This window comes from Lepisosteus platostomus, chromosome 2, assembly GCF_059453375.1.
Source record: "Lepisosteus platostomus isolate fLepPlt1 chromosome 2, fLepPlt1.hap1, whole genome shotgun sequence".
NCBI lineage: Eukaryota > Metazoa > Chordata > Actinopteri > Semionotiformes > Lepisosteidae > Lepisosteus > Lepisosteus platostomus.
Window position 1 is genome coordinate 28,291,359 of NC_142612.1, and position 9,620 is coordinate 28,300,978.

Consider the following 9,620-nt stretch of genomic DNA (forward strand, 5'->3'; position numbering starts at 1 on the left):
TAATGAATTTACCAATTCCCTGTCTGTTCAATAAAATGTCAAAGCACTTGCTGCAAAAAGAACTAGTCACTGCTGACAATGTCTTATTATTGCTATGAATAGAAGGGAAAAGAGAATGTTTCCCTAGTCAAATCCACTTCACAAGAGGGTTTGAAACTGCTCCAGAATTGGCAGACATAGCAAATAATACCTACCTTTCAAAACATAATATAGAAGGAGAGAAGCTATATAAAAGGACAAGGAAAATCAGAGGTCTGATAAGAATTGCATCTTTTAACCAGGCTCTATCGAGACATTTCATGCAATCTTACATCAAGTAATATTCTTGCACCTTTAGGCACATGAAATAATAGCAGACGATAAACTTATTTTCTGAATAATTATAGAATGACCTTCAGAATCGTTTGTCAAAAGTCGAATTCTCTTTTCAGTGATGTGATTTCCTGCTTCTCCCAGCAGGCATAAATGTAGCACAGAAAGCAGGCTTTTTTCCCCTCTGTGGTTGAAAACCAAAGAAGATAGTTGTATCCCTCCAGGCATTCAAAGGACTTTGGGCTATGATACACTATTTTGAACCATTTAGTTGGTGCATTATCACTGCTCCCTTTTCTTCATTATTTCCTTCTTATCATCCTAGCATCACTACAGAACCCAAATAGAGAGTTGTAATTACCCTGACTGCCACCGGATAGTACCTTTTCTATCAGCTTTATCACAGTAGGTCTTGCTACCTCATCACTGGGAAAAAAACTTGCTTGTGGCACAACCCCCGATAATTCATCTCAGAGATACATTTATAGTTCCTGTAAGGATCAGAGGAAACTGATGCACTCTTGTGTTTTTTGCCCTGGCCCCTCCCTTTTCACTTCAATACAAAGACCACTCTCCCTTATTCTCAGATCTTCTGTTTATGTCCTTCCTGGAAACAATATTAAGGTCATTTGCTACTCACTAAGTAACACAGCAACTAAGTAACTGCCTGTATAGGATTGTATCAAGCTACAGAACAGATTCTCAAAACTTATTAATTTTGCATCACCTCTTGAGAAAAATGCATTTCATCTAAGCATGTTTAATACACTCTGAAATAAATACTGAATATTTAAACAAGTACATCCAAACAACTGAGGGGTTGTCCAGTTTTCCACAGTTTTATTTTTACCCATAGTATAGATTTAAAATATCACTTATAGGATTACTCTCAACACTACCACTAGTAGACACTAAGTCTGGTTGAGTATATTACAGTATTACTGCAACTCAAATCCTGATCCTAACCCTACCTCTGTCTCCAAATCAGCCCAAGCTAACAGTTATTCATAAATGTCCCTGGGCATATAATTGTGGTTCCTGAGCTCACAATGATACTATTAGCATGAACATGAGCTTTCTGAATGTCTGCATGATATAAAAGGCAAAGCTAACAGACATTTCCCCTTTGTGTCTGATCCTCTTTGTGGCCACATACATAGTACTCTACTTAAAACAGAGAATTCCTATGATAGCAAGTTGGTCCACCTCTAGTGGTAATTACGTCATAGTGTCAGTACCCTTGATGCTCACAAATGTCTGTGTAGATATGGAACCACTCAGCCAAGAACGGCTCTTCATGGAATGGGTTGTTGTTAATTAGCTCCTTGCAGACTGAATTGTTCTTCGTGATGTGGTGTTTGTTTCATCCTCCAATCACTGCTTGTAAATCCTGGAGGCTGTCTGAATTGACACATTAGCAGTGTTTGCAGTGTCAGTTTAGTGGGTGCTGTCTGATGAGATAAACCAGAGGAATGTGCATCAACAATCATGCATCTTGTGAGGTCTCCTACTACTTTACAGTCTTCAGGAAACATCTGAGATTAACTTTACATTCATTTTCTGTATAACAAATACTTAACAATATTACTTTTTTTTCTTTTTAAGATGAAAAAGATTAATAAAAACTCATAGATGGTACCATTACCAGAACAAAATGGATCATTTTATAGACTTCTTCCTTTGTCTGTCCTCATCCATCTGGATCCTACAAAGTTTCTGATTTTACCTTGCCACCTTAAAGAAGATTTTTTTTCTGGTAATTTATGATCTCTCTTGTCCTTCAGTGATACTTTCTTCTTGGTCTGTATCCAGTCTATTAAGGTATCTTCATTCCTACAATGACATCATATACTCCTGCTTGTCTAACTCATTCATTTTTTTTTATTCCAAGTACCTTTCCATATTACTTTGGCCCACCTGTGGATTCTATAATGATTTTTCATTAATCTATCTATTTTCTAACTGCTTCTGTCAATTCAGAGTCATGGGAGAGCCAGAGCCTATCCTGGCACACCACGGGGGCAAGGCCTGGATGGGACACCAGTCCATTGCAGGGATGACACAGAACAAATACAGACACACACACACTCACACCAGGGCCAATTTTCCCAGAAGCCAATTATCCTACCAGTATCTTATTGGACTGTGGGAGGAAACCAGAGCACCCAGAGTAAACCCATGCAAACGCAGAGAGAACATACAAACTCCTCACAGATAGCACCCCAAGTCTGTAATTGAACCCAGGGTCCCAGTGCTATGCTAACCATTGCACCACCATGCTGCCCCTGTATTGATTTTTGTTTATTATTATTTTAATATCATTGCTTGCATAAATAGGCTGGTTTACAATACATAAAGAGCTTCAAGAGATATGTTTCACATCCAAGTTTTAATAGAGGCAGTGCATATACTGCACATATAAATTTGTTTAAAAGAACATGTTTTCTCATTAAGAAAGGTAATACTTATAGGAGTAGACATTTATTCCAGTTATAGTGTTCACTGGACTGAGAGATCTAAATAAAACATAGCTGCACTACAAGTGGACACCCACTGAACATCTGTTTCATCATTTTTATCACTAAAAAACATACGATAAAACACATTAACCAAAACTTGGAAAACAATGCAGAGAAATGCTGTTAACTAATTGGAAGTGCTTCGAGTCTCTCCGAGTATGATAAAAGGAAACCAAATGGACTCATGTTCTTGTTATGTATGTCTGCTTCTTTCCTGGGTTTATTAAGTCGTTTTTCAAAGAGTTGAGTGAAACACATTTTGTGTGTTGGACGAGTATGAGTAAGGTGAGTATGGTGATGGTGATACACTTTTATTTACATGTATAACATTTTGATTCTGGTCTGTAAAGATCTCTATATGTCTAGCACTTTAGTTAAAGAGTTATATAAATATAATATATAAAAGTTCTTTTGATCTTTTTTTGGTTTTTATTTTTATTATTTTTCTCTTCAAAACCTTAAGAGAAATTATTTTAACGTGAGAGGTTCAACTGAGAATGTTCTGCCATGTTCTGCATTTGTAATTATTGCAATCAATATATTTACACAATTCAATAAATAATTTTCAATAAACATTTGAGATCAGATACTTTAGAAATGTCATGCATCATGTGTATGATTACAATTTTATCTTTCTGTTTCAATGTGTATTACATTTTTGCTGGGACAAAGGACCCAATCAGTAAGCCAGCAGCCATGTCACCCTGCAACTCACAACTGGCAACCCACTGAAGCTAAGCAGGTGTGAGCCTGGTCAGTACCTGGATGGGAGACCTCCTGGGAAAAACTAAGGTTGCTGCTGGAAGAGGTGTTAGTGGGGCCAGCAGGGGGCGCTCACCCTGTGGTCCATGTGGGTCCTAATGCCCCAGTATAGTGATGGGGACACTATACTGTAAACAGGCGCCGTCCTTCGGATGAGACGTAAAACCGAGGTCCTGACTCTCTGTGGTCATTAAAAATCCCAGCGTGCTTCTCGAAAAGAGTAGGGGTGTAACCCCGGTGTCCTGGCCAAATTTCCAATTGGCCCTTACCAATCATGGCCTCCTAATAATCCCCTTCTATGAATTGGCTACATTACTCTGCTCTCCTCCCCACTGATAGCTGATGTGTGGTGAGCGTTCTGGCGCACTATGGCTGCCGCCGCATCATCCAGGTGGATGCTGCACATTGGTGGTGGTGGAGGGGAGTCCCCATTACCTGTAAAGCGCTTTGAGGGGAGTGTCCAGAAAAGCGCTATATAAGTGTAAGCAATTATTATTAAAGTCTTTGGAAATATCTTCTTGTGAATTCCTGATTAAGAAAGAATAGAAACATGTCACTCTGAATGATCTGAATTTCTGATTCATGATTCATGATTTGTGCTTAAAACTTTCACCTTTTTGAAAAAAGTAGATGTACAATTATCAAATAAGACAATCGATAAGCAATAGATTTATACTAATCCTTTATGTTAGTGTAGATCAACCTGGCAGACAGCCAGAGGGGACACCCTAAGAGATTATTCTGAAAATAATAATGCACTGGTGGCCAAGCTGACTACTGTCCTGCCACACTGAAATCACATTCTAATTAGACTGTGGTACAAGGCATTCTGTTTCTATACAAAACAGCATTTATATTTAAACAGGATATTAATAATTACATTGGAATTATATTTATATTAAACATTTTGCAAAGAACTTAATGAAATGAATATTACATCATTAAGGAAATCCATCCAGCCATTTTCTAACTGCTTCTTCCAATTCAGGATCACTAGGGAACCAGAGCCTTTCCCATAAGGCAGGATACACCGGAAACAGGATGCCAGTCCATCACAGGGTACACACAGACACCTCACACCTGGGCTGATCTTCCCAAGACAATTAACCAGTATGTTTTTGGACTGTGAGAGGAACCCCAGGTGAAAACACAAGGTACATATGAACTATAAACACAAATAGTACCCCAGGTCCAGAATTGAATGGAGGGCACCAGCACTGTAAAGCAGGAATGCTAACCACTGCACCACTGTGTCGCCCAATCATTAAGGTAGTGTAAAGGTAAAATTTCAATGTAGAATATTGCATCTCCATTGTTGTATATTATTTCCCTACTAAATATTTTTCAATGAATAAAATAGTTTTTGTTATTTACAGTACCTGTGGTCTCCTTACATCTCTAAAGGTTTCCCCGCTAACAGTGATCAACACTGGCAGATGGAGGAGATGAAACATTAAGATAATTAGGAGATAGGAGAGCTTCATTTTCCTGGAACATAGTAGAAGCTGTTCTACAATTCTTGAAGATATGATGCCTTTCAAAAACAAAAATGTAATATGTTCTTTTCCACATAGCATGTGTAAGTGGAGATTTGAAAATGTAGGTGGCAGAGGCACCAAGGAGTGAAGACCTTTGAGCAGGAACATAAAGGGGAAAGGTGGAGACCACTCACAATGTAATGGTGTTGAAGCCACCATTAAAACCAGCATGATCCCAGTGTTTCTCCTCACAGTTACAATATCTGTCCCAAAGTCTGCCTCATTTGGAAATAGAGATGGAGCATAAAGTATTTAAATTGTTTTGAAAAATTAGAATCTCCAATTATTTTTCCTTATGCCCCAACCAATTTTGGAATGGTAACTTCTGTGTTTCTTTTCCATCTTGGCTTGCAGCTACAAACCCCACAACCTTACTTGTTACCCTGTAACAACCTTACATGACTTATTATTTCATTCTGAGGTGATGCTGAGGTCCAATGAAAAGGTTTTATTTCCTCTGTCAATCACAGAGAGGCACAATGAATACAGAAATCAAATACAAACAACTACGAAACAGCAGTTTTCTCTTTCAGCTACTATCAGCTGTCACTCTCAGGCTTTCAAAATAATTGTCATTTTCTTGAGACCTTGTCTTTCCTTTGCTTTCTTTTGAAACCTGAAAGAACAGCTCTCCCCAAATAAAGGTCTACAAACAAAAGAACACAAATCACAATCCAAGCACTACAAATGCCCTTTCATTCTGAGAAATTATCACTTTTTTATCTAACAAAACTAAACATAACTAACAACAATACCATTATTTTAAATTATTTTATCATTACTTTATTGCAGTGGATAGCACTGAGTGCTTTCAGGAATATATTAAAAATTTAAGATAGAGCATTTACAAATACAATTATATGACAAACATAATCCAGATGGGTCTGACAGCAATGGAGTTTAAACAAGGTAAAATGGTTTGAGCATACATAAGAAGTAGTTTTTATCTCTGTTTTCTTTGCTGATGCCAAAACGTTGCCCAAGGCTCATATGTGTTTATAGTTATTCAGCAATGCATTTTCTTGGGTCATAACATTTGATGAAATACAGACTTTTTCCATTAAATACAAGCAATTTAATACATAGTATCATACTCACACATTGAAGTCCATAATGAGTGCAACCTCCATGTTTCAGTGGATTTTTGTTTTATATTTAAAATATTTTTAGAATCCAAACTGTAACTGAATTATTCGTGATTTATGTTATTATAACATTTCTTATACTAACACCAATTTACAAATCCCTTGTATTCCTTTATTCTAAATGAAAAAAAATATGGTGTGGACATATAAGGATGTGAGAGCTTGTCAAAACCCTTCTAACAATTCATTTTCTAACCACTTTATCCAGTACAAGGTTGCGCATATCCCAGCAAGCAACAGGCAAAAGGCAGGATACAACCTGGACGGGACCCAAGGGCACTTGTCAACACCAAATGTGTTTATAAACTAGATAGAGGGCTTCACAACAGTAATGGTGTCACCTTGCATATGATTTCTTCAATCAATACAGTAAACCCTCAGACGAAATAGGGCTAAGGTATAAATCCTTATTGTCCACAAAATGGATATCCGTGATGCTGAATGGTGATCTGAGGCCAATTAACCGGCCGGACTTCAAATGCAATGATGGATAGCTTTGGAGGTTTTGTAAATGTCATGGTATAGTCATTAAAAGAACCCATGGTGAAGCTTCGAGTACACCCACTGAAGAAATAGAGCGGTTCTGTAAGAATATTGAATTAATCCAAGACATCATAGTGTCCCAACTGATGAGATTGGTTTCTTTTGGCATTCGCTCCAGAAATTATCCAAGTATACAAGCCCTGAACATCTTCACTTGGATGTAAAACCAGCAAGGAAAGGATCTAAACATTACTGTGTGCAAATGCTGACAGCTTACACAAATTGATACTTGTCGTCAGCAAGTCACGGAGATCAAGGGTCCTCAAGGATATAACAAACAAGCTTTTAGTAGTCTATTGCTTTTCCAAGAAAGCTTTGTTTACTTATTACATATTGTTTTCTCATATAAAAGTGTGCTTTTTGGGATCAAAATATCTGATTGGTAATTTAACAGACAACCAGAAATACCAGTCACCACTTTCCTTCTATTACTTTATCCAGTAAAATGTGGGTATACTGTATCAGAATCTCCATTAAGTTAAATAGAATAATCATCCATTACCAGAAACCCACTCTTTCCTGGTAAATGTCACAGATGCCAGCAGCCCATCCCAAAAGTACAAGCCACCATCCCATGAAATCAGCCAAACATTTGTTGTGCATCACAGGGGATTAAGCATACTTATTTGAATGATTCCAAATGCATTATTGGGTGAATAATTATGCAATCAATATAGTTTAGCTTTTATTTTTTAATTTTAATTTTATTGACCATCAGCCTTTTTTTTTCTCTTTTGCAAGGCACTGTGTCTATTGATTTACATTACAAGCAAGAATAAAATTAAAACAAGATGTGGATTCTTGTCAAGTGCACAGCACAAAGGTCAGAAAACATTAGCATACAGCAATGGACTTTGTCATGTCCTTAAACTGCCTTTGGCGACATCTTAATGCCATTTTTTTGTCTAAATCAGGAGCTTAACTTAGAAACCTGACTTTTATTACTGACAGTTATTGTGTGCATAGTGACCCCTGATGATAGTGCAGTACTGATATTACAAGTTATTCATTACAACGTTTCAAAATATAAACAAAGGTCCACAAATACTTGAAATATACAGTGTATCGAGTTATTACTTTATACAGTGCCTTGCGAAAGTATTCGGCCCCCTTGAACTTTTCAACCTTTTGCCACATTTCAGGCTTCAAACATAAAGATATAAATTTTTTATTTTATGTGAAGAATCACCAACAAGTGGGACACAATTGTCAAGTGGAACGAAATCTATTGGATTTTTGAAACTTTTTTAACTAATAAAAAAATGAAAAGTGGGGCGTGCAAAATTATTCGGCCCCCTTGCGTTAATACTTTGTAGAGCCACCTTTTGCTGCGATTACAGCTGCAAGTCGCTTGGGGTATGTCTCTATCAGTTTTGCACATCGAGAGACTGAAATTCTTGGCCATTCTTCCTTGCAAAACAGCTCGAGCTCAGTGAGGTTGGATGGAGAGCGTTTGTGAACAGCAGTTTTCAGCTCTTTCCACAGATTCTCGATTGGATTCAGGTCTGGACTTTGACTTGGCCATTCAAACACCTGGATACGTTTATTTGTGAACCATTCCTTTGTAGATTTTGCTGTATGTTTGGGATCATTGTCTTGTTGGAAGATAAATCTCCGTCCCAGTTTCAGGTCTTTTGCAGACTCCAACAGGTTTTCATCCAGAATGGTCCTGTATTTGGCTGCATCCATCTTCCCCTCAATTTTAACCATCTTCCCTGTCCCTGCTGAAGAAAAGCAGGCCCAAACCATGATGCTGCCACCACCATGTTTGACAGTGGGGATGGTGTGTTGAGGGTGATGAGCTGTGTTGCTTTTACGCCAAACATATCGTTTTGCATTGTGGCCAAAAAGTTCGATTTTGGTTTCATCTGACCAGAGCACCTTCTTCCACATGTTTGGGGTGTCTCCCAGGTGGCTTGTGGCAAACTTTAGACGAGACTTTTTATGGATATCTTTGAGAAATGGCTTTCTTCTTGCCACTCTTCCATAAAGGCCAGATTTGTGCAGTGTAAGACTGATTGTTGTCCTATGGACAGACTCTCCCACCTCAGCTGTAGTTCTCTGCAGTTCATCCAGAGTGATCATGGGCCTCTTGGCTGCATCTCTGATCAGTCTTCTCCTTGTCTGAGCTGAAAGTTTAGAGGGACGGCCAGGTCTTGGTAGATTTGCAGTGGTCTGATACTCCTTCCATTTCAAGATGATCGCTTGCACAGTGCTCCTTGGGATGTTTGAAGCTTGGGAAATCTTTTTGTATCCAAATCCGGCTTTAAACTTCTCCACAACAGTATTACGGACCTGCCTGGTGTGTTCCTTGGTCTTCATGATGCTCTCTGCGCTTTCAACAGAACCTTGAGACTATCACAGAGCAGGTGCATTTATACAGAGACTTGATTACACACAGGTGGATTCTATTTATCACCATCAGTCATTTAGGACAACATTGGATCATTCAGAGATCCTCGCTGAACTTCTGGAGTGAGTTTGCTGCACTGAAAGTAAAGGGGCCGAATAATTTTGCACGCCCCAGTTTTCATTTTTTTATTAGTTAAAAAAGTTTCAAAAATCCAATAGATTTCGTTCCACTTCACAATTGTGTCCCACTTGTTGGTGATTCTTCACATAAAATAAAAAATTTATATCTTTATGTTTGAAGCCTGAAATGTGGCAAAAGGTTGAAAAGTTCAAGGGGGCCGAATACTTTCGCAAGGCACTGTATCTCCCATAAAACACAAAATGTATAAAAAAGTGCATGGAGGCACACATATAGAAAGGTGAGATGAACTCAACCTGACAGAGAGTGT